Consider the following 26009-nt stretch of genomic DNA (forward strand, 5'->3'; position numbering starts at 1 on the left):
ATGTAGTGTACAGATATAAAAGGCAAAAAAAGGAAAACACAAGTTTGTAGTGGGTTTGTTGTGTTGCCATAATTTCCTTTGACTGTGCCTTCCTGTGCGTTAGAGCTTGGAAAGCTACATTCCTCAGACTCCCCAGTGGCTGTGTTCTAAGAGGCTACTTCAAAAAGTTCATGGAAACATAGAATTGAGAAATAATACAAATATTTCCATAAACTTTTTGAAGTACCCTTATATACACAACTTAGATTCCTTCAATTTGATGTGCACACATGAGATTTGGAAAGCAGAAAGGGAGAGTATAAGGATTTGGCATGTGTCCATGAGGTGTACAAATGCAGAAATATTAGATTTTCTTCAGCTATGCCCCAGTCATTAGCTCGGTGAAAGGTTGAAGAAGAAGATGTGGTAGAGGTGGGATCGTTTCCAGGCTCAGGAAAAGTGGGATGCCCTGTGGGTCAAAGTTTCAGTGGCAGTCCCCTAGAATCAGTTCTCCTAGTGGACCTGGTGGAGCTCTGTAGTAATTTCTAGAAAGCCAGCCTAGAACTCCTCTTTCTGTCCATCAAATGATTTTGTAAGAAAAAAATTCTCTGTGTTTAAACTCTCTTCATTAATATGGATAGAAAGATTTCAGCTCCCTGCAGCTGAATTTATCTATCAATGACTTAAAAACCACTATGGAGTTTGATATAATCCCATTTGTTTATTTTTCCTTTTATAAAACTGTGAAAACTGTGAATATTTTGACATTTATAAAAAAAATTATGTTGTGCTGCTTTCCTTTTAGCTTTGGTTATGGATTTCCAAACTCAAATTCATCATAACTATCTATGGCCTAGGGAGAACACATGTACTTAGTGCCAATTCATAGGAGATTCTATGTTCCCACATGTTTATACCCTACTATTTGTGCACTGAGAAATGTTAACCAAATCACACCAATGATAGTTGCACAGCTATGTTCCGAATTTTCCCATCTTTACACCATTTTTCACAATATTCAATCAACCTTTTAAGTCCTTTGATTTGATTGTCAAAATTTTATCCCACTTTAAAAAATTATTTTAAATGCTGCATCCTCTATGGATACTTCCATTGTATATCCAGCCAGAATATACATTCTTTTCTTTATCACAAAGACCACTGTCCTTTAAATCATACCACTAGGCTGGCCAGTTAGCTTAGTTAGTTAGAGTGCATTGTTGTACCACCAAAGTCAAGGGTTCAGAGCTCTGTACTGGCCAGCCACCAAAAAAAAAAAAAAAGAAAAGAAAAGAAAAAAATAAATCACACCACATAGCTTTTCACAGACAGTGTAATTTTTAAACAAGACTTTGACTCCCTTACATGTGGGTGCAATCATCAGTCAGTTATTTAAGTAAAAATTGAGGAAGAAAGGGAAGGAAAAGAAAAAGGAGAGAAAAAAAGAAAAAGAAAAAGAAGAACCAAATCTACATAAAATAAAATTTCAACTCTGTTCAGTGCTCAGAAAGAAGCATTGTTTTGATGATCTAATATGGCCCAGGATTTTCCTTTTAACTTCGTTTTTTAGGTTTTTTTTTTAACTTGTCTTACTTTTGCTACCTTGACAGGTTTATATAGAGTAGAATAGAGAAAAGAGAACCGGAAAAATCTATGTCTAGTAAAGAACCAGCCTCGCAGTAGTGATAATACCTTTGAATTTGTTAATGTGCTCCAATAAATTACATAATTGTTTGCAGAAATGCATGAATAATATTTAAACATACTAATTGTCCTTTCATTTGGAAACCTTCATATAGAGTCATTAGTTGACCCACTGGTGAAGTCCTTTATTTAAAACTAAAACAAATAAAACTTATTTTACAATCTGTCAGTACCCATGCCTATAGATTTTGGGACTTGTTCAAATGAGAAAGAACAGACACACTTCTAGAAAATTTCTTGTCTGAAAAAAATAAAAACTAAACTGGCAGTACTAGGATAAATAACAATGCAGTCTTCAAGAAATGAAATGAAATGAAATGAAATAAAATGCATATTTTCAGGAAAAGCTTAAAGTGCCTAACAACATTCAATTTATAATTAAGCAAAGTAATGTGCGACTATGATGGCAGAAAAAAGGTCAATAATAGAGAACTAAAAATGCAATTTTATATCTTCAACTTGAACTAGATTTTGATACATTTGACAGTTTAATGCAGAACATTCCATCAGAATAACACAGGCTGAAAATGATATTACAGTAATCACATTCTCATTAAGTGTGCTCCTTGAAAACTCAGCTGTATCCATAGGACCTGATCTTGCTGCTCCACAGACAATATAAACTGGCATTAAGTAAATTTAATTTCATTCTTTACTCTTCTAACATACCTTTTATCAAACTGATTAGTTAATTGGCTCATTTTACCCAGAAAAAAATCGGATTGTCCATTTTATACATTTTTTGAATAAGAGATAATAAAAAATATCATTAAGGATTGAATTGCAAGTTAGATATAACCAAAACTTGAAAGATGAAAGCAAGAAGAATGAGGATCAAAGAGAGATTACACTCTTTTTCAATGCAGTTATCGCTGAAAAAACATTTAGTCTTAAAAGTATATTTATAGTACAAAATATCAGAGAATATCCAATGAAGAGTTATGAAGCAACAACCATTTTCTAAAGAGAATCAATCATATTTAGTAAATTTCAGAATTTAGAAACAAATTTCAGAGGGCTAACTGGTTCTCAGTTGGTTAGAGAGCCACCTTGTAACATGACAGTCAAGAATTCGGATCCCTGTACAGGACAGCTGTCAAAAGAAAAAAATAAATAAATAAGCAAATTTCAATACTGAGCTTCTACCTATTTCCATAACTAGAAATAATCTATTTAGAGTTTTAGCTAAATACAATTAAGTGTTGTACAGAGAAGTATGTATGACATACATCTTTCCAGAAACTGTACATAGGTTTCTGGAGGTAGGTTCCGTAGGTTTCTCAGAGAGTATTTTGAAAATCTACTGAGCTAATTAAACCCCATCAATAATCAATTGTCAGGCATAAGTGAGAACCTGAACAACCACAAGAGACAAGCAGGCTTCTTGTAAGATTAATAAACTATTTTAAAGATTTCTGCAGCTCTTGTGTGATTTTTTTTTCTTAAAAATTCCATTATTCAGTTAATATCAATGTAGATAAAGTTTATAAAAAGCACATATGAAGTTATAAACTGGTACTAAAGTAATATAGTTCTTCAAGGCATTAAGACTTCTTTCGTATGCTATCCCAAATGCAGTGTTCATGAACACTAACATAACTTTTATGTATATTTATTGTAGCAGCTTTATTAATTTGCAAGCTGCTTGAAACAGAGACGAGCCTTAGCCACCTTAAGTATTTCCCCTGCTATTTGGTTCATAGTTAGATCCGATAACAAATTATTGATAACCTAATTAAAATAACTCATTCAGGGTATATAAAAGAAAAGTCATTTTCAGTAAGTCTAACCTATATTTTTGTCTTTCATTCTCAGGTGGTTACTACAATAGTAAAATCAACCTTTCCTTCAGATCTCAATTTAAGAGTTGTTCTTCAGGGGAGAAAACTGATATTCAACCCTTATCCTCTACTCCCTACGTTTCTCCATCTCTAGGCCCATCAATGCCAGATTCTCTTCTCTACTTTTATAGACTTCAAGCAAGCTCAACAGTTACATTTAACTGTGTTGTTTTTTTCATTAATGACTATCTCCTTTATTAGAATATGGACTTCCATAAAATGTGGAATTTTGTTTGGCTCTCATTGCATTTGACTACAATAGAGCTCGACAAATAGTATATTTTATTTACAGATATAGACATATGGAAAGGAGGCCATCAAGGTTTATTATTTATTTAATAACAACAAGGAGTTTTAAGTGATTGAATTTGTCACTTAGAGCCCATTTCTCATGTTCCCACCTCACCCCCAACCCACATTGACCAAAAGATGGTTGGCCAAGTTTGGAGATGCAAAGATTACACTATTTACCTGCGTGCCGAAAGGTCAGGCTCGTAACGTAAAGTAAATGATGCTGAAGACATGGTTATGGTTCAGAAAAAGTCTAATACTGATCCTATCTGAAGTTCTCTGGACAGCATATTTAATCTCTAGTTTATGTTGTTCTATGGTAGCATTGCCTAAACAGTGCTATAGAGAATACCAGTTCCTCAGCCTTTTGACATGCACTCCTTGTGCAGAGTCACTGTGGATATGTTTGTTGGGGAGTCTCAGATTTCTTTACTGGAGGACTTCTGAAAGCCTTTAAAATATTAATATCAGTGTGATCCTCCAGGAATAGAAATCAGTAGCATTTTCCAATCTATTTCAATGCTGGAGACTTTAAATTTTATCAACTGTATTTTATGTTATTTTTAAGGCAGCTAATCATATCACCAGGAACTAGTATTTCACTGAACGTTAGACTATTAGCATGAGGTTTATGAGCACAGCCAGAAATCAGAACCTTTTCAAACTATCCTTCAACTTAAGCTAATAAAGGATAAAGAAGAAAACTAAGGCATTAGGCGTAGTCTCTGATTCAACACTTGAATTATCGTTTTCATCATTTTATCACAAGTAACATCAGGATAGACACACTGCATGTTTCAAAGACATTTTTCCTCTCTTCAGGGACTAGTGTTTAGCATGAAAGGCAGACAAAAAGGTTCATAACAGCCTGGTAAAACTTTAAGTGAGAGTACCAAATCTCACTTTTTCTCCAGAAGGAACTAAAATTAGAAGTAACTTAGAATTTGAATCCTCAGATTATACCAAAGTTTAGGAGAGGAAGCTTAAAAACCAATGCAATAAAGCCAAAGCTTTAGTATATACCGAGCTCCTGAACCATATGTTCTGTTTATTTACTTGGCTGTGGGCTCTGTTTAGCAATGCTTTACTCAGCCTCCACAAGGAAAGCAGCATGTTCTGATCAACAGCCCTAAAGACTGTCAGCCACTGGGTTTGAATTCATCTCTCAGCCTCTGTGCAGATAAGAAGCTCATGTTTTAAGTTTTTTATCATTGTTATTGTTCATAGCATTTCATGTACTTATTTTCTCTAAAGTAATTGTGCTTATTTTTAAAAAATATTTTAAAGAGAGCAGGGAGTTTTATTTCTAAAATCTCATTTATTTTTACAGGTTAGTAAGAAATAAATTGATAGTTTCTTTTAGTTGTAATAACTAATTGCAAATAGGAAAATTATATTAGATAACACAGAGAGAGAAAAAAATGTTTACTGATTTATCTGGGCTTACAATCTGTAAAAAATTCCATAATCAGACCAACACACACACACACACACACGCACACACACGCACAAAGGGACTTCAAAAAGTTCATAAAAAGTAGAACAGTATTAAAAGACAATATAAACTTTATTTCTCAATATAACCTCCATCAAGTTCAAGACACTTTTGTAAGTGATGATACCAGCCACTTAGTCCATCCCTGAAGAACTTGAGGTCCTGGGAATTTAACCATGTCAATGCAGTCTTTTTTATATTATTAAGTGAAGAAAAATGGGTGCCCATTAATGATTTTTTTTTAAGATTAGGAAACGAAAAGAAGTCAGAAGTGGCCAAATCAGGACTGTAAAGTGGATGCCTAATGGTTTCCCATTGAAAATCTTGTAAAATTGCCCTTGTTTGATGAGGATGAACATTGTCATGGTGGAGAATGACTTTCTGGTGAAGATTTTTCTGGCATTTTTTCTGCTAAAGTTTTGGCTAACTTTCTTAAAACACTCTTGCAGTAAGCAGATGTTATCATTATTTGGCCCTCCAGAAAGTCAACAAGCAAAATACCTTGAGCATCTCAAAAAACTGTTGCCATGACCTTTGTTCTTAACCGGTCCACTTTTGCTTTGACTAAACTACTTTCACTTCTTGGTAGCCATGGCTTAGATTGTGTTTTGTCTTCAGGATCATACTGGTAAAGCCAAGTTTTATCTTCTGTAACTATTCTTAGAAGAAATGCTTCAGGATCTTGATACCAATTGTTTAAAATTTCCACTGAAAGCTCTGTTCTTACCTGTAGCTAATCCAGATGCAACATTTCTGGCACCTATTTAGCAGAAAGTTTGCTAAACTATAATATTTCAGTCATAATTGTGTAAGCTGAACCAATTGATATGTCTGTGGTGTTGAATATTATTTCTGCTGCTAATTCTAGGTCCTCTTCAAGTAGGATACGAACAAGTTTAATTTTTTTCTTGCAAATTGATATGGATGGTCTACTGCTGCACGCTTCATCCTCAAACATTTCATGATTTCTTATAACAAGTTGCCCATTTGTAAACTGCCAATTTCTTTGTGGTGTTGTCCCCATGAACTTTTCATAAAGTATCAAAGATTTTTATCATTCTCCCACATAATTTTCATCATAAATTTGATATTTGTCCTTTCAATTTTAACAGAATTCATGTTGCTCTGAAGGAGGTTTTTATCTTTCTTAGTGCTTCAAACTAGATCCTGTTGAGACATGTTATAAGAAGTTAGTGCAACTTTATTTTGGTGCCAAAACATTTGGAAATGATGCATAGTTTTTTCATTATATGCATTTTCCATGAACATTTTGAAGTCCCCTGGTATATATCTGAAAATAAATGGCAGTATATAAATGGCTTTGCAATTATTCTATCTTAATTGAAATGAAATTATGTAACTCAACTATTGAACCAACATCGTATTATTATTAAAAGCAAATTTATAATACTTACATTAAAGATTCAAACCTTCCAAGTAAAAACAAAAAATATGGTAGATTAGGCATTATTTTAAGTCATGTAAATTATTTAAATATAGTTTAAGTCAAATTTAGAAGCCGTAATCTTAGGAAGATATCATCATTTTCTTTTCATAACTCTGAAAAATTTTTTCATAGTTATTTTTAATAACTACTTAAAGGTGTGAATCTTTGAAAATTGAATAAGCATTGGTAATGAATTTTCTTTTTCAGCTGTGTGCACACAAATTCAGGAGCATGTTTCTATAAAAGGCTCTTCATGGTTCTTTAAACTTTGTTTTTGTTTTTGTTTTGTTTTGTTTCTTTCTCCATGAATAATTTGATTTTGCCTTCATTTGAAAATAAATCTTCATGGATATTTTGGAAGATGGGGAAAAGTATTTTCCAATCTTGTAGAATATACATCTATGCCAAGATTTACCAACCTTGACACATTTACTAAAAATAAGGTTATGATGTGAAGACATTGTGATTGCTAGAAAAAATAATTTTGTCACATATGTTTCACCTTGAATGTGCTGAACTTATTTCTTTATAATACATAATGCTGCTGTTTTCCTTTTAGTCTTTGCCTCATTTACCCGGTCTTTATTTTTGATAAACTGGAATGTTAAGAGGTAATCATTTAAAGATGTAATCTAAAATATAACCACCTAAGCAACTTTTACTAGAATATAACTTGCTACGTTTTTTTTTATTTTTGTTTGCTTTGTAACCTAATTATCACTCAAGAAGAAATATCTAAAACAGTTTCCTGAAGTTTGTATTCAATTCTAAATTATTAATGTTCCCCCTAAATAAATCAAATATACCAGAAAAAGTAATTATCATTTTACCCTATCATCTGGCAGTAAACTAGTAAAAAGAAATGTAGGTTATGATAACCACCCTGTAATAAGAATAATCATAAAATGATCCTTTAAGAAAAGAAAGGATAAAACAGGAAGAACATGACACAAATGACATTCAATAAGTAGACAAACAAAAAAATTTACTAAATCAATATAAAATATGTCCTTAATAGCTACTTTTCTTCATGGAAAAAGTTTGGATTCAGCACAAAAAAACAGTTGATACAGTACTAGTTTCAGCTACCAGAAGTTTTGAATAATTAATTTATAAGAGTTCCTAGCATAAATCTGTTGTTTCAACTTCCTCTTTGGTTGGATTTTAAGTCTAGCTACTAAAAATATGCTATATTGACAAAATATTACCTTTGAGGAAAAGAGCTAATAATAACAGAAAATAATGAAAAGTAGGTGATTAAAAGCAAAGATGGAAATGCATCTATAAATAGGGGAATGTTGACAGCACTCATTAGGCTATAAACAAAAAGAATGTTAGCACAGGCTAACAGATTTCCAATTGTGAATTTAGTGAAGACTTTGGGAGAAGCTGTCCATACAGCCTCTACCCCAGTTATTATTGTAAGCTATATTCATATAAAAAGAAATCTTTTCTGTTGGCTTTCAAGTATGTAAGAGCTGTAACTTCCAACCTGAAACTATACAAAAAATGAGAAGATGAGGGGCTAACTGTACAAGCGGTTCTATTTATGCAATTGTCAAGTTTACATTTATTGGAATTTATTTTCTTTCATGCACTCTAAAAACATATTATTCATATGTTAAAAAAAATCCAACAGGGTTTATTATAGCTTCAGAATTATCTTAATGTAGGTATTTAAAAAGAAAGCTTTACAACGCTTTAAATAAAAGGAGAATGCACCAATTAACTTGTCAGCATTACCTTCTTTCAGAACTCTAAATAGGTTTAATTATTCAATAATTCAGATTCATAAAGCAGCTTTAACTTTAAGCAATTAGATATAGAATAAAAGTGATTGTGTCTTTTTATGCAGCCTTTGTCTCAATGGAAAAAAAAAAAGAAAAAACATATCCTTTTTTTTTTTAGTAATCATGGATAAATGTGCAAAAATAATTAATATTTATAAAGGGAATCCTTTTTGAAAACTTATTTTTGGCTTAAGACTTTATGAGTAATAAATCATGCATGTGTCTGATTCAAGGATTCTTTCAGTAGCATAGGTCTTAATTACATCCTTTAATATAATGATTCTATTTTGAATGACGTGGATAAGCAAACCTCACCATTTTTATTAGGCATGCAAAAAATACAAAGCAAATCAAATTTCCAATAGAATTTTTATTGGTAGAGTTTTTACATCTTACAAATTTCTTTTATAACTTGAACGATATTAGATGTGGTAGAAAAGCAATACCCAATAAAATGTGGCTTTTAACCTAAATGCTGGCTCTTAGCTGTGACTGCAACATGAGACTGTGTTTTTTTATTCTTGGATAAAGGCCAGAGAAGCATCATGCCAATCTCATGACAGAAGGAAAGGGCAATGGTGGACCCTGCTCAGAAGTGGCATTTGTCTCTTGCACTCACATTACCTTGACCAAATCAAGAACGCAACAAAGTTTGGTGACAATGAGTGGGAGAAAGATAATCTTTTTACAGGGAGAACAGCAAGTTATTGGGTACAACTGTATGACCTTGATGACAAAGAATTTATCCTCTTCATCACAAATAGATGTTTTCCTCCCTTCCTCAGCTGAGATACACTCACTACTCCCCCAAATCTCATCTAGTCATGACAGAGGCTGAAAGTCCAGGACTTCACAGTAGTGTGTATGTTGGTTCTGCGGTAACTCCTGCTGATCTGAATACCTATGAACTAAAAAGTAGTCCAAACACTCAGCATACAATTGCAAAACATTGACAGGAAATCTGCCATAAACACTGGTTTAGAAAGAGAAAGAACGGGAGGTCTTGCAGATGGCAGTCACTGGCTAATTCCAAAAACTTCCTTGGACAAATGTTGGAGGAACCATAGGTAGAAAATATCCTTTTACCAGTATAAAGACATTCTTCCCTGACATAGCTGATATGTTTCTTGGGATAGCTCTTCAATTTATTGCAGTAATTTCTTCTTTGTTTACTACTGCATAGTCCTTACTTTTCCATTACTATTCTTGGGTACATATGAAGAAAGTATTAGAGACTGTGCCAACTTGAGGCATGAGCAATTTTCTTATCCTGCTTCCTGCCATAGAAGTTTAGAGGCCCAGAATATGTTTTCAGTTTCAAGCTTTCACACACTGTTTTATTCAGGTGGATAACTTTTGGGGAAATATAACTTTCTCAGAACTTTATTTTAATTTCTTTGCTTCCAATCAGCATCACTTTTACACATACGAAAACTAAATACATGATTATTTTCCATGCTTCTCTCCCTAGACATCCTACCAATACCATGAGTTTATCAGACACCAGTGGTAAAGCCATACACACACTTGTTTTACTTGTTTGTTTGTTTATTCCCCCTTAAGCCATTTTGTCAATCTAAAAAATTTAGAGGTATCATCATCAGGAAAAGAACTGCTTCAAAGCTATTACAAAGCTATTTTAAACATTTTTTTCATTTAAATTCATTCTTCAACTTTTTACTAGTTAGACGTGAGAAACAGTCATCTCTTTTATTCTGTAAATCTCAGGATTGCTACATACTTTGTCTTTTCCAGTTGCAAAGCAGCCAGTTCTTTTCTTTGGTCATCTCTTTTATCACTATATCTTGTCAAGTACAGACAATGGTACTGTTCTCTTTCACAATAATTTTGCTTGAGGTACATCATCTTTCTTTCAAGTAGTTGCAAGAATAGTTTCATCAAATGTTACCCAAATGCATAACATAGGTCACCATTTTTCCAGCTTATAGTAACAATTTCCTTGTTGCCTACTGCTTGGCTCTCATGTCAATCTAAAGTTTTAGGATTTTTATTTGTCTAGCAACCAAAGTCTGTAAGCAATTTTTTTTTTATCAACTTTCAGTGGATTATGCTGTGGTAACAAATATTCTACAAATCTTAGAGAGATATAACAACTAAGGTGTATATTTTTGCTCTTGTTACATGCTGGGCCAAAGGTTGGCTGTGCCTTTGCTCCAGATGTCTTCTGCTTGAGATTGAGACTAGAGGAACAGATTCTATCAAACAAAAAATTCTCATGGAAGAGGAAAAAAGCAATGGCAGAATCAGCCATAGCTCTTAAATTTTGTGCTCAGAAATGGCACATGGCACTTACATTCACATGCCATGGCTAAAGCAAGTCACATGTTCAAACCTCATGTGAGGTAGAGAGGTATAATATTCTCCCAGAGTGTAATGCAATGTAGTATAATCTATCACAGACTGAAAATAAGATGTGTGTATTTCATCCTTGGGAGTAGAATAAAATGGGTATTCCTCAAACTTGTGGAAGGCTAATATACAATATTAACCTCAGAATATATTTATTCGTATGTCTTAATGCTATAATCTGAGACCAATGAGGACTTAAGCTCTTTGTTGATCCATTATTTTTACTTTTGATTCCATGTTGTTTTCTTTAGCATTTTTAAAAGCAGTTATATTAAAGGCCAGCATAAAGTATTAACATAGATACATAATTTCTATTGAGGCCAGGTGCTATGATCCGAAACCAATGCTTTAGAACTGTTATTTCAGATCAGGAGAGAACGAGCTGTGTAAAAGCTCAGAAATGTAACTAATACTTTGATTTTAAGATGACAGTGCCTTTCTACTCACCCACACCCATTTAGTTACCCTGATCTTACTTTTAACTGTAGCAGGAATCAGCAAATTATGGCCTCTAGGCTAAATTCAGTCTACCACCTGTTTGATGCATGAAGCTTATTGGGACACACTGTGTCTATTAGTTTACATATGTCTATAACTATTTTCAGTGACAGGGTTTAGTTATTGAAACAGATAGAATAAGGCCCTTTTTAGGAATTTTTTTACTATCTGGCCCTACAGCAAAATTGAGTCAATCTCTGCTCTATAGTATTAAACCTCAATTAAATAGCAAAATTTAACGTACGAAGATCTGGCACTGAGAGACTAAGAGATGTCATGTCCTAAAAATCACATATCAATGGAAAAGTGATCAATTTGCTGTATCAGAATAGCTTCAATTTCCTACATAGTCTATGTAATTGTGTGTGCTGAATTTTCACAATAAAGTTTATAAAACCTGGACAAAATGCTTGACTTGATGGTTCTATTCAGACACGACTACAGGTAAAGTCAAGGCGCTGCTTTTTTAAGAAAATAAATAACAGATAGTCATAATAACTGCTTGTATTAGTTGAGGTTCTCCAAAGAAAAAGGACGAATAGGGGATGTACTTGTATATATTCCTTAGTTATAAAAATTGGCTTAGTTGATTATACAAGCTGAGAAGTCTCATGATCTGCCGCCTGCAAGCTAGAGAACTAGGAGAAGCAATGATATAGTTAAGTCTGAGCCCAAAAGCCTTAAAACTGGAAAGGAAGTCTGGGAGGGTGGGTACTGGTATAGGTCTTGGAACTCAAGAACTAAGATTTTTATGTACAGGGCAGAAGAAGATAGATGTCTTAGTTCAAGAATAGAGAACAAATTCACCATTCCTTCATCTTTTTGCTCTGTCAACAGATTGGATGATGCTCACCCACATTGGCAGGGCCATTTTCTTTACTTACTCTATAAGTTCAAATACTCATCTCTTTTGAAAACACTCTCATAGACACATCTAGAAATAGTGTTTGCCAGCTATCTGGGCATCCCTTAGTCCAGTCAAGTTGACACACAAAATTAACAAGGGTAGTACTATAAGGAAAAATAGAGTAAAACAAATATATCCAAAATTAGTTATACTGAAATAAATGCATTACTTTGAAACAAGGCATTAATATTTACAAATATTCTTTATCAAAAAATCATCCATCCCTTTCTCTATAATTTCCTATTGCCGTTTTCTCTGTTCTAAACTTCTATGAGTTTGGTTCAATTTTGTGTTTTAATGATTCCTGATAGTTTATTTACAGTTAAATAAATTGTTTCAATAAAATGGTTTATTCTAAAGAAGTAAAGCAAAGTGTTATTTTTTGAGTAGAAGCAGTGTGCAGAATGTGTTGTTACCACCCATGGTATGTGATATAGGAAGATACCTCTCACTAAGGACCGGTTGCTAGTGCTAAAATAGGCTTTTTACTGCAAAACTTTTTTTGACAAAAGCTCTTTATGACAAAACTATTAAGATGTGTTCTACTGAATAACTTTTATAGTACATTTGGTAAATGCTTTTCTATACAGCACCTCAAATGGCACAGAATGTTTCTACTCTGTTATCTTGTCAAATGCTTCAAAAATATAAAGGAATAATCTGACAGCAAAACTGCTTAGTAATAACACAGTTAATATATTATGGAAGTCAATTCTATTCTATATCTGAAAGAATAGTGTCAAGCTATATATAATAATATTAGAAGATGTATTGTGATGTAAAAGGATAGAATCATTGATACTGATATGACGCTGGAAATATTCTTATGGGAAAAATTATTTTCTATGTAATACCCATGAATTCTTGGGGGGTATGTCTGTAATTATACAGTCATGCCTCACTTAATGATGGGGAAATGCTCTGAGAAATGCATCATTACCTGATTTCATTGTTCAAACATCATAGGGTATACTTACACACACCTAGATAGTATAGCCTACTATAAACCTAGGCTATACAGTATGGCGTACTGATCTTACATGAGTAATGTATTGCATTATGATGTTACAATGGTTACAATGTCAGTAGGCAATAGGAATTTTTTCAGCTCCATTATAACCTTATGGAACTACCTTTGTATATGTGGTTGGTCCCATGGTACATATTTATGAATACATAGAAAAGAATGGAAGTCTGAAGTGATATAGAGCAAATTTTAATTAGTGTTTATTCTGTGGAGAAAAGTGTAAGGAATAAAGATAGGCATCTCAAAGCTAATATTTTTAGCACATTCATGTCTTTTTCAAAGATCATATGGTAAACATGTTAAAATTTTAACGACCAGAAACTACTATCTTATCATTAAGGTTTTATGAAGAATTTAAACTACACTTGCAGAAATACAGTGTAAGATATTTGTAGAATTGTAGAACAGTGGAAGCAGTTTCTAACAATGTGACAGAAAGGTTCAGTCCAGTTGTTCAGCTCTTGAACAATGGCCTGAAAACTTTTCAAAGAAAAACTCGTGCATAAGATAGATGCAATGTAAATTGACATTTGAGGGGAACGTTTCTCCTTAGCTATCCTGAAAAAAGCTGTTCTTTGTGAAAGTACTTGAGAATCACTTAAAGACATGCACTTTCAAATATCCTGAAAGCTCTATGAGAGGCTGTGAAGTAAACGGTTTATAAGTATGTGTGACATTGTGTGGCAATTCCATATTAGTAGACAACAAAAATTAAGTCTTTTCAAAATTCCACTTTTTCACATAAGTAAAGAGAAAGTTTGGGGGGAAACTACACCATATTAAAGCGAGAACTTGACCTTCTGTGAGGGAACATTTTACAGTTTTTGTTGGTAATAGAAGAAAGATCAAGTCTCATCTGCAACCTGCCTAAGTTAGGTGCTACAGAAAAACCTGAGCGTCTTTGCTATGATCAGAACCGATTTTGGTTTTCAAATAGGAAGACATATAACTGACGATTTTAATTATTGCAAAATATTCAAAACCATATACATTTTGTTACTGAATGGTTACCAAGAATTAACTAACAGCTTTCCAGTTTGAATGACCTGTAAAATTATTAAATATGTATTTTATGTGTTAAAAATTTGCAGATTTTTGTAATTTAGACCTAATAACCATTAGTTATGGGTTAGTTTTATTGTGAAAGATATTTATAAATGAATACAAATATAATTTATAATTTGCCTACTTAGTATATTTATATTGGTCCTTTACATTTTCAATTCAAAAACTACATTAAGATACTGCTTATACTGCTAAAAACAATGACCTCAAAAAAATCTGAAAAGATAGTCGATATATCCATAATTGTTGTGTATTCAATAAATATTCATTAAGCCCACTCTGTGGCATACACTATATTAGAAAAAGTTAAAGTACCTAAGGGATTACATCATTTATATTTTGTCCTTATATACAAATTAATGTGGAATACTTCAAAAGATAGATATTAAAAATAAATAACAAACTATGTGGAAAATAAAAAAACAATTCAGCCTAGTATGCTTGAGTTCAGTATGTACACCATCACTGAAAAGAAGAGTCTCTTCTATCCAGTGTTTTTCAAACATTCCATTTACAAAATCTCAGCTTAAAAATGGATGTAAACAGCATTTAATTTTGAAACATGGACACAAAAATATAAGAAATGAAACAAATGGTAAATCTTATCCACTGAAGCAGCATCTATTCAATAAGAACTTAATAAGGTCAAGGCACTTTTCTCCCATTTTATGCCATCAGGGTATCTGATCTTAAAAAAAAAAAAAAAAACTTATTATAACTAAAATAAATAGGCAATAGTTTAATATATATCTTCTCCTCCAGACTATAAGATCTTTGAAGACTGTACTATGTTCCTCATGTAGTTTATTTAGCAGATGTTCACTGTATACCTGTAATACAAGTAAATAAATTAATGGCACTGAGAGGGTATATAGCAATTAAAATGAGAAATGCATTTATATTCCTTGGAGGTAGATAAAAATATCAACGACAATAATAGGAAAGAATCAAAGAAGAAAAATATAGGGAATGTGTGATTGTTTTCTAAACTAATTACCGGCAATACTGTGTTAAGAAAACTATTGTCTTGATCAGAGCACAACTGCCTTGTTCATTCAACAAATATTTATTAAGCACTTACTATATACCAGCTACTCAAAGGTGAATGAGCAAGCATCATGTTTACAGAAATCATGTTTGTCCCTATTTTCTTCTGCATCTAATTTTAAAAGTTACAAAGCAAAGATGCATTAAAAATAGCCACAGTAAATGTTTTAGTAAGGATGGGCCAGTTGCAGCAACATCTTAGTATACAAAAAACTTTGTGTTTGCAAAAGATGTTAAGGCTTTGTGTCACCATTATTTATAGAATATCCTCAGAGAATTGGAACCAGACAAGGCAACCAAGGATAATATAGATCTAAATGTAAAGCAGTTCTATTATAAAAATTCCCTTTCAGAGAGGTGCTAAATATGAAAATGTGTGTGCTTGAATTCTAGGCTCTATTATATAATTTGCAGTGCTGCTCTTAATTTTTCTTTCCAGTCTCTTCTTTCCAAAGCCCCCTTGGTCAGCTACCCTCATCTGAAAAGGCTTTGACTTTGACATTGACTGAGCCCATAATTGTGACTAATCCAAACTGGTTTCTGCCTTTCTGATACTAAAGGAAAACCAGGCTTCTATGATCTTAATTGCAGACTTCTAATGAGGTGAATACAGTCCAATGTGAAGAAGAGAGATCTTAAGAAGAAAGGCTTGGTTCTCTTAATGAAAAAACCGGTTAGGTAATAATTGACAAAATCTAACCTGGTTTTTGAGGAACTGTGGTCTCTTTTCAAAGAAATTTTTAAGCTCTCTGAACTTCATTTCCCAGATTGAAAAGTTATTGGTCTATACAAGAAAAAAAATGTCATTTCTAGTTTGCACAAAACTAATTTCAGGAGGAAGGCCTGTACATTACTGCACTTTCTCTACTACCTCTTAGGGGAAATATATTTAAATTGCTTTCAAATATTATTACAAAAGAGGACATGTGAATATTTGCATTTATTTTCATTAACAAAAACTGGAAAAAGGTTTAAAAAATGAAAATCCTGCTTATTCTATAATGATAATTGTTTTCCTTGGAAATATGTTACTTTTTTCATTCTTTCTTTCTTTCTTTTTTTTTTATTTTTCTTTTTTCTTTTTGCTGGCACTGAGGAGTTAAGTTCTAAGAACAATTAACAGTTCAAGCTAAAAGTGCTAGAACATGAAGGTGGAAAAGTGTGAACTTTGCTATGTCTCCTGAGTTTCTATTATTACCACATTTTTTTCCCTCCCACTTCATTTTATCACCTCTAGCATTTCACTCCAGAGAATTTAAAAAGATAAAAAAAAAAACAAAACATACATTCATACTAGATTTTGATAATAAAAATAGTTATATATACCCTGCCTAATCATATTTCCCAACAGTAGGACATATGAATAAAATTTTCAGGAAAAGGGAATTAGATAATATCCCATTTAAAGTGTAAAGAAAATCCTACAAAAAGAATTCTATTAGTTGTAATATTTCAGTAAATGTAGTCATGGCGTATACTTAGGCATTAATAAAAAAAATTTTGATAAAAAAAGGAATAAAAAATAAGTCAATAAAATTAGGTATTGTGCCATAAAAGATGTACACATAAGCAGAATGGAGATAATTGAATTAAGATAATATGTTCATTTAACAAGTACTCATTAACCATTACAATAGAAGCATACACAGTGAGTGATTGGCGGTCATAGAATAAACAGCCAACTCAGACTGCGGCAGACATAACGGAATGTCATGGGAAATTTCTGTGGGGCTGATGAATGAGCTGATTCTTAAAGCATGACAAGCCATTATCCAGGCAAAGTTAGAGATGAGAGGTTTGAATGAAAGCAGAAAAAGCTGGAAAAATCTGGGAACTCCATAAGGAATCTTTTATAGGTAAGCAGTATTGCCAGGTATTAATGAAAATGCAAACAATATTAGATAATATTAATTTATAGTAAAGCCAGTCAGCACAGTTTCCTGTTAGTCTCTGACCTTGTTTTGTAGCATAGAAATAGAAATTATAAATTGTGAATTATGGAGTCTCCTAGAGTTTTACCTTGTTAGTAGAGGAATTGTCTTGAAGACTCAGGTCAAATACCCCCTTCTAAAAGCCTCCCTAGATTTCCAGACCCACTGACCGCTCTCTTTCAGAAATAAATGTGCTTTCCTGACCCTATATGTGTAACTAGTGAGGACTGATATGCTGTCTACTGGAAGGTAAGTACCCAGAGAGCCATTTCCACATCTGACATGCCCCATATGATAGAGACCAGCTCAGGATCTTAAACAGGATGAGACTAACGGTGAGAGCACTATTCTAATAGTTGACCTTGGGAGACTGGCTATAAACTGAAGAAAGCATTCCTTAGAAATACAGTTGACAAAGAAATTTAGCACTACAATGATGTCAACAGGCATACTAAAGTCACTATAGAGATATCTGGAGAGGAAATTATAAGTTAGATATCCACATCCATTAAGGCAACGGAAGAACATATTTCTTAAGTTGTTAGACAGTAATAAGTAGAATACAAACATAGTATTATAAGGGAAGTCTATGTACTTGAAAAAAAATGTGATTTAATATTAATTTGAAAGTAGGTAATGTAAATTAAATAGTGTGCCTTTTTATTTTTTTGAAAGGTACTTGAAAAAAAATGTGATTTAATATTAATTTGAAAGTAGGTAATGTAAATTAAATAGTGTGCCTTTTTATTTTTTTGAAAGGCATTGGTAAGTGGGAAATGTAAAAGCTTAAATGGAAGAAATTTGTAAGAGGTTGATGTGATCAATGTGGTAGGATTGAGGGAGATAGGAAGACAATTTGAGGGGAGAATGAGGTCAAGGATTTTTGTGCAGCAGAGCTGGCTTCATGGATGTAGAACTAGTGCAACCCCTGAAAGTTATCTTTCTCAGAAGGGAGTGGTTCTGCACTTGGTATTTAATGCTTTTTGTTCACCATCTTGAAATCTTTAATAACTGAATTTTTGAATTTGTGTTTCATAAGTGAAGTCCAGTAGGACAATAGAACATGTGCCTCAGGCTTGGTGCCTCAACTCAGATGAAGTCTTGCCTCCTGCCTCCTCCACACCTCCCCAGGAAAGTTTCAGTCACCTGCTCCATAAACCCTTAGCACCCAAGCCCCTCCCAGCCTCCCTCTCTCCTCTACCCTCCCAGTGACAGCTGCCACTTCCTGCCCACTGCTATCCCAGGACCTGTCTAGCCTCCCCCTACTTGTGTCCACTTATTCATCGCCACTGCCTTCCACCCCTGGCAGGGGACTGGGCACAGGTGTGGGAAAGTCAGGGTTGGGTATACCTGACCCATGGCATTTTTGGGAGAAGTATGATTGCAGCCACCCCTACTCACGCTTGTAGCTGGATGGCATGTTTGGTGGGTAACTTGGTGGGGTGATCCCCTATCCCACCTAAACCAAGTACCCAGTGTGGCCTGGTACAGAGGTTGTAATCCACTGGGAATTGACTGTCCACTGTGGGTTGGGGCAGCCAGCTCTTGGGAAAGGGAGATTGACTTCTCTGCACCCGGCTGGAGCACAGTGCTGCAAATGCTAGTGAGCAAAGGAATCCAGCTGCCAGTGGTCTATGAGCTAAGTATGCAAAGCAGTACAGGAGGTCTTTAGGCACCACTGAGGGTCTCCATTCTACTATATTAAATTGCAAAAACAAACAAACAGACAAAGAAAAACATCTCAACAGGCTGTGAGAGAGACAGCATAAAAAAGGAAAAAGTTGTATATTTCAGTACTTTTAAGGGCATTTTTTTCTTGCCTTTTTGAACAAGAGGCTATGAATTTTCATTCTGCCTGGACCCACAAGTTGTGTAACCAGCCATGGTGTTCAGAGTGGTAATTTGAATGCTAGAGAGAACAGCAACTGTAAAGTAACAATTATTGAAAGAAATACAAGTAATGAGAGAGAGTTTAATTGCTGAAAGTGTTTTCAATTAAATTTTGATCAGAATGTTGGTGTGTCTCGATTCGGGTTTTTTCAGAAACAGATCATAAGACAAGAATCTGAGAGAAAGTATTTTATTCGGGAGGTGATTCCAGGGAACACAAGAAGAGAGTTGTAAAGAGAGACAAAGAAGGATAAGAAGACCCCAAAAGGTGATATTGAATAGAATAGTGCCCTGAAAAACTATGGCTTGTCTTCTTGGGGAACTTAGGCAGAGAGAAGTGAACATGTGTCAGAGTTGTCATAATTCCCATCTGAGAGGGCAAAAGAGCTGGGGCATTTGAGCTCCCCATTTATGTCTGCACTATGTCTGAGAGTTTAACCCGTCAGCATGTCCAGGCTGGTCTGCACACAAGCTGAGAGAGAGTCTTCAGTCTTAGCATCCCCAAGACCAACAGGAGACACTATACACCTGTCCTGGATGGCGGCGCTAACAGGGTCTGGCCTGTCCATCAACAGGGTCTGCTACAGTGAATGCTTCTTTAGACCATTTGATGTGTAGTGAGTTGACTAGAAGATGAAGCCCCTGAACTAGGCCACACCAAATCAGGACTGCACTACATGGGTTCTTCTTCTCAATGTTTATTTAGATGTGAAACTAATAATAATCAGCTCCAGAAACCTCAAAACTGTACTTGCCATTTAAAGTGATAAGAATTCACAAAAGCACAAACAGGTGCAATGGGTTCTATATAAAGTAGCTTATTTCCTAATATCCTCAATATATTTCCCTGTGTGAACAAGTCTCTCGCAGCTCAGAATGTTCTAAATGCAATTAGGTTCCTGCGTTCAGCTAAGTGAGCTAGTTTTGCACAAAGTAAAGTTTTCATTTCTAGTGTAACCACAATCCAAATCCATACATCCGTAAACATCAACTATAGTGTCTTGCTCTTTATATATACTTATTTGCTATCATTAATAATTCTTAATATTTGGAAAACATACAGAAAATTTATCTCATTTAACATTTATTATAAATCACCAAAACTGACTTTAGGTAGTACTAAAGCAAGAGTCTTTGAGAGGAATGATGTGCCTGGAAAACTGGAATGGGGGGGCGTCACGTGTGCATAAGAGCAGGGGTTCTGTATACCCTGGCTTGAAGCCTGTTTCTGTTGCTTACTAGCTGCATGGCCTCGAAGAAATTACTTCATCTCTCTGTGTCTCCGTTTCTTTATCTGTCCTCAAAACGTTTTCAGATTTAAATAAAATAATATTTATAAGGTACTTAACATATGCCTGATACATGACATAAATGAACCCTATAAGATTGATATATTATGCATTCTTGAAGTAAGCACTCAGAAATTTCGGGGGTTGTTACCAGTTACATGAATCTGGAGGCAGAAATTAACTCCAAAATAGTCACAAGAGGCCAGCAGTGTATAAAAACCCACTATGAAGCTGGTACAGCGAGCTTGACAAGGAAACTGACAGATACTCCCGCTGGTCTGCTGGTAACATTAAGACCAGATCCTCCTGGCTAAAACATGAAGGTTGTCGAGTTTCTAGATTTATGCTGTAGGCTTCATATATTTGTTTCATAGTGTATCATTTTATATTACAGACAAAATGCCACTAATATTAATTAAACATATAATATCTGCCATTTTTTTCTTTTGTGTTTTGTTTTTTCTTATTTTTTAATATCTGTCTTATAAAAACTCGTTTAGAAAATAATCCCCAGGTCACTTTTATGTGAGTAGTAAATCTTTGATACCAAAACTATGCATACTGGTATGATCTGAATGTTTGTGTCCCCCCCAAAATTCATATATTACAGTCCTAATTCCTAAAGGGTGATATTAAGAGATGGAGCCTTCTGGATGTGATTAAGTCATGAGGACAGAACCCTCAGGAATGAGATTAGTGCCCTTATAAAAGACCTAAGGGAGGCTGTTTGTCCTTCCACCAGGTGAGGACAAAGCGGGATGTCAGCAATCTGCAACTGGGAAGAGGGCCCTCACCAGAACCTGACCATGCTGGCTGTTGATCTTGGACTTTCCAGCCTCCAGAACTGTGAGAAATACTTGAGCATATGTGCATATATATAAATAAAAGGACCTGTATATATGTTTGTATGTCTATAATTATAACCAAGCTAAGTCACCACATTTACCACTTTAATTTAAAAATATATAATCATCCTGATAAATGAAAAAGATTTTATTTATCAACAAACTCAGCAGTAATTTAAGATTTTAAAAAATCCTATAGCAACTAGTAATAGATGGGAATTTCCTTAATTGCAAAGAATGCATCTACTATATCTCAGCAAATTTACTTCCAAACAAGTGTGAGAGAGAAACATTTCCTCTAAAAATCAAGAATGAGACATGGGTGACCAGCAACACCACTGCCACTTCTATGCAATACTCTTCCTCAAGTTCTAAAAACACAATCAGAATAAAAAGAAAAGAAATAAAGTGTGTAAAGTTTAAAAAGATAGGAAAATTTCATTATCTGCATATTGAATGACTATATAGACAGTCCTGTAGAATCACCAACTATTAGAACCAATAAAAGTGGTTATTCTTGATACAAAATCAATAGTCAAAACTGGTTTGTTTTACAAATCAAACACTAGAAATTGTGACTATAAATAGATATCATATGCAATAATAACCTTTTTATTAATTACTAAGAATAAATCTAACAAATATGTGTTAAAAAAGCAAAAGACCAAGAATGGCTTGAGAAACTCTGAAGAATGAGATGCAGAGACTTTCCTTATCAAATACCAGGATATTTCTTAATCCTATGGTAATTAAGATAGTACAATCTTGATATATAGGCCAATGTAAAAGAAAAGATAGCCCCAAATCAGCCCTACTCAGATAGAGAATCTAAGTATCTGACGTAGGCAACATTGCAATTCTGTGAGGAAAGAGTTACTTGCAATATTTAGTCAGTAGTTTCTGGACAATTTGAGTGGATAAAATAAAATAAAGCTAAATTCCTATGTTTTCCCGTATACCTAACTGCACTACAGTTGAATTAAAGACCAAAATATGCAAACTAAAATAAAAAATTTTACAGGAAGGTATAAGAGTATCTATGATTGCTGATAAATAAAAGCTTTTAAAAACTGCACACTAAAATCACATATTTACAAGAAATTAATGTTACATGTGAATACATTAAAAGTAAATATGATTACAATAAAACAAAACTTAGTTAAAATGAAAAGTCAAGCAAAAGGCTTAAAGAAAATAGATGCAACTCTTATGAGTAACAGACAATATCTAGAACGTATTAAAAACTGTTGCAAGACAACAATAAAAAGATAATAACATCCAAGAGCAAATATGCTAAGTCCATTCAAAGAGGAGTAAACACTAACAGTTTTTACATGGTATTGTGAATAGGTTTTCAAATCCATTAGAATGCCAAAACAGTGACAAATCTTTAATATCAACAATGGTAAATGTAGGGAACCACAGGGGCTTTCACATACCCTTCAGGTGGTATAAATATCTTCAACATATTTAAAGGTAATTTGTCAATATCCAGGAAAATTTAAGAGTCATATGTTCTATGGGTCAGCAATTCATTACAAGATGCACATTTTAGAGAAACTCTGGTATTTGGGTGCATTGATAATAATACAAGAACATTTATGGTTTCAAATATTACAGTTGCAGGATACTGGTAACAATTTAAATTATCCATATATAAAATGTATAAATAAATGCAAGTAAAACAGAATAATCTAAAGTAGATAAGTGAATAAACTGTAGTAAAAGGTATGATTAATACATCTCAAAACATAATATTGAGCAAAAACAAAAGAATAATACGTTCAATATTATATCATCTACACTCACTTTAAAAAATGAAAAATAATTTTATATAGCTTATGTACACACATGTATGTAGTAAATAAATAAAAATATGCACAAGAATGATAAATGCCAAATCAGGGTAGCAATTATCTATAGGGAGAGAGGAGTTTGCAAGGAATAAGCATGGAGTTTAACTGTCTGTAATACTTATATTTTTAAACTGTAGTAAATATCACAAAATACTAAGACTGGTGAACCTGGGTGGCAGATACATAAGCAAGTGTTTACATCATTCTTTATATATTTTTGGTTGCTGGAAATATGTATAATAAAGATTACTAATACTGAAAGAAAGTCAAGGGCTGGGGAAGGGTGAACTGTAAGGGGGCAAGATTTTAGGTAACGTCAGTAGATACATCTTGTATCTTGATAGTGGTGGTAGTTACAGGATTCTATATATTGTCAGCTATCATAGAATTATACACTAAACACTGATGACTTTTTATTGTAAGTAAACTATATCTCAAAAAAACTAATTTAAAAAATAGTCTTAGGCTTTCCAACCCTTCAAAAAAAATGACAGGATGAGCAGTTGTTACTCCGTAAATGTCTCCAAGTTCGTCTCTCTGCCTCTCTTAAGTTTCTCAGATTTTCTTGCTCTTTATCTTTCTTTCTCTCTCTCTCCCCACTCCCTTGTCTCTGTCTCTGTCCTCCACTCTCAGCAGCTGCCTATCCTGGTTTCTGTCTGTCTGTTTTCTACACTCACTACTGCCAGAATCACATTTGCTTCTCTGATAACTGGTTCCTGCTTAAATGCAACCATGGAAAAGCTGACATCATTTCATTGATCTCTACCCCTATTTTTCCCAATTGCCACACATATACTGTAATGTAGACCCCAACCTGAACAAGGTGTGGGGAGAAGGAGGACTAGGTGATCACTTCTGTAAGAGAGATATTTGCAATGGGAGGGGTGAGGATAATACGCTGGGTTATGGGATCAACCGTGATGACTAAAATGAACTAGTATGTTCCATCAGTGCTGTTTAGTCAAGGAAATGCAGAGAAATCAAACCCTTATCAGTACTGCAATTATAGCATAACCAAAAGGAGAAGCAGAAGCTCTTCACAGATGCTGCCAACTGAATCCCATGTTAAGAATTCAGTGCATTCACACCTTACCCCAATGCCAGGTCCTTCCTATCACTCCAGCTTCTTGGTTCTGTTAGCCCACCTCAAGCTTTTATACTGTAATCTACCTGTTCTTCAGTGTTTGCTCTGCTACTCATCTCTCGACCTACAGTTTGATGTTAGTAGAAGAAACATTAGCCCCTATGATACAAGCTAGAGGACTCATGAAGACTGAGATACTGTTGTTCTCCTCAGAGATCTCATGGTCTAGGAGGGAAAATGCACTTTGTCTCCTCACTACTGACTTTGAGATATTTACACTAATAGCACCGTGTTTGCATTCTCCATATTGACCTCAGCAACATCTCTTAAAAAATGCTCTCCAATAAACTCAGTTTGGTATTCTTAGGAGACACTAAATTTATGAAAAGTGAAATGTTAACGAAAAATGACCATGATACCAACTAATTTAATTTCTTTTGGATTTTTGATATAGCATGGTATAGGCAGATATTAGCAAATTTGTGGGGAATTAAGGACAGGACTTAGACATGACCAGAGCAAAGAAATTATCTTTAGGTCGCTTTTTTCTTCTAAAGCATATCATCAACATTTATTCCCCTATTACTGCCTCCACTTCATGTAATACCTTTGATAACACCTTAAACACATTAGCTGGAAAGCAAAGATGAAGAATATATGAACAATTTACTGGATTTGGTCATGATTTTCTACTCTTCAGAAGGAGAGTGATACTGAATATCAATATTTTTATGTCCCTTAAAAATATTAAATTTGTCATTGGTTACCTAAGAGAGAACTATCTTCTATATGAAGTATACTATTGTACATGGTTCTTAATAAAAAGTAGGAATGCAAAAAGTAAGCAAAATGAAAAAATCACACACAAAGTTTACTGTTTCTTTAAATATAATGACCACTAGTGTTTGAGGGAAAAAAAGAAAAAAAGAAATATCTATGTATATAAGTATCAGTATCAGTTATTTAATTTTTCCAATTTCAAAAACATCATTCCATATTAATTCAAAAACATCATACTCATTTTGTTAACTTGGAATCCTTAAAAGAATCACTGACATTAATGTAAGTGCACCACAATTTTTTCTTAATTAATAGTAACTATAGTTGAAAAGGAACAGATACTCGTGAATAAAGAATCATAAATTCTAGGTAATTTTCATTTTCTTCTCTGGCAGTGTCTAATATTAACTGGAGTGATCAGCAGTTAATGTTCTGGGTAAACTTAACCTCAAGAGAAACCTACAAACATTGTTCCCTATGGATAAAGGCTAACCATTGAATGCTGCCTAACTTTATTACATTTTTCTGCTGAAATCATAATTTCTCAGGATCCCATAACTTATTTGGTTTTAGCTTTATTTTAATTAGACTTAAATTATTAAATAGCAGAGTAATAGAGCCAAACAGTTATGATTTGCTAAAGAAAAAACCAAAGGTTTATGATATGACTCTCAAGAATCAACAGAATTATTGGAATTTGGCCTTCCAATTTTGTAAAGGCTAATTATAAATGACACATTATTCTATCTCAATGTAAAAGAAACATTGATTAGTTGCCAAGAATGGTTACTAATATATTGTGGTATATATTAGAATACATGAAATTTAAAATTATGTTCAGAACATAACAAGAGTTTATAAAGATAATAAAAA

Source organism: Cynocephalus volans, chromosome 8, assembly GCF_027409185.1.
Source record: "Cynocephalus volans isolate mCynVol1 chromosome 8, mCynVol1.pri, whole genome shotgun sequence".
NCBI lineage: Eukaryota > Metazoa > Chordata > Mammalia > Dermoptera > Cynocephalidae > Cynocephalus > Cynocephalus volans.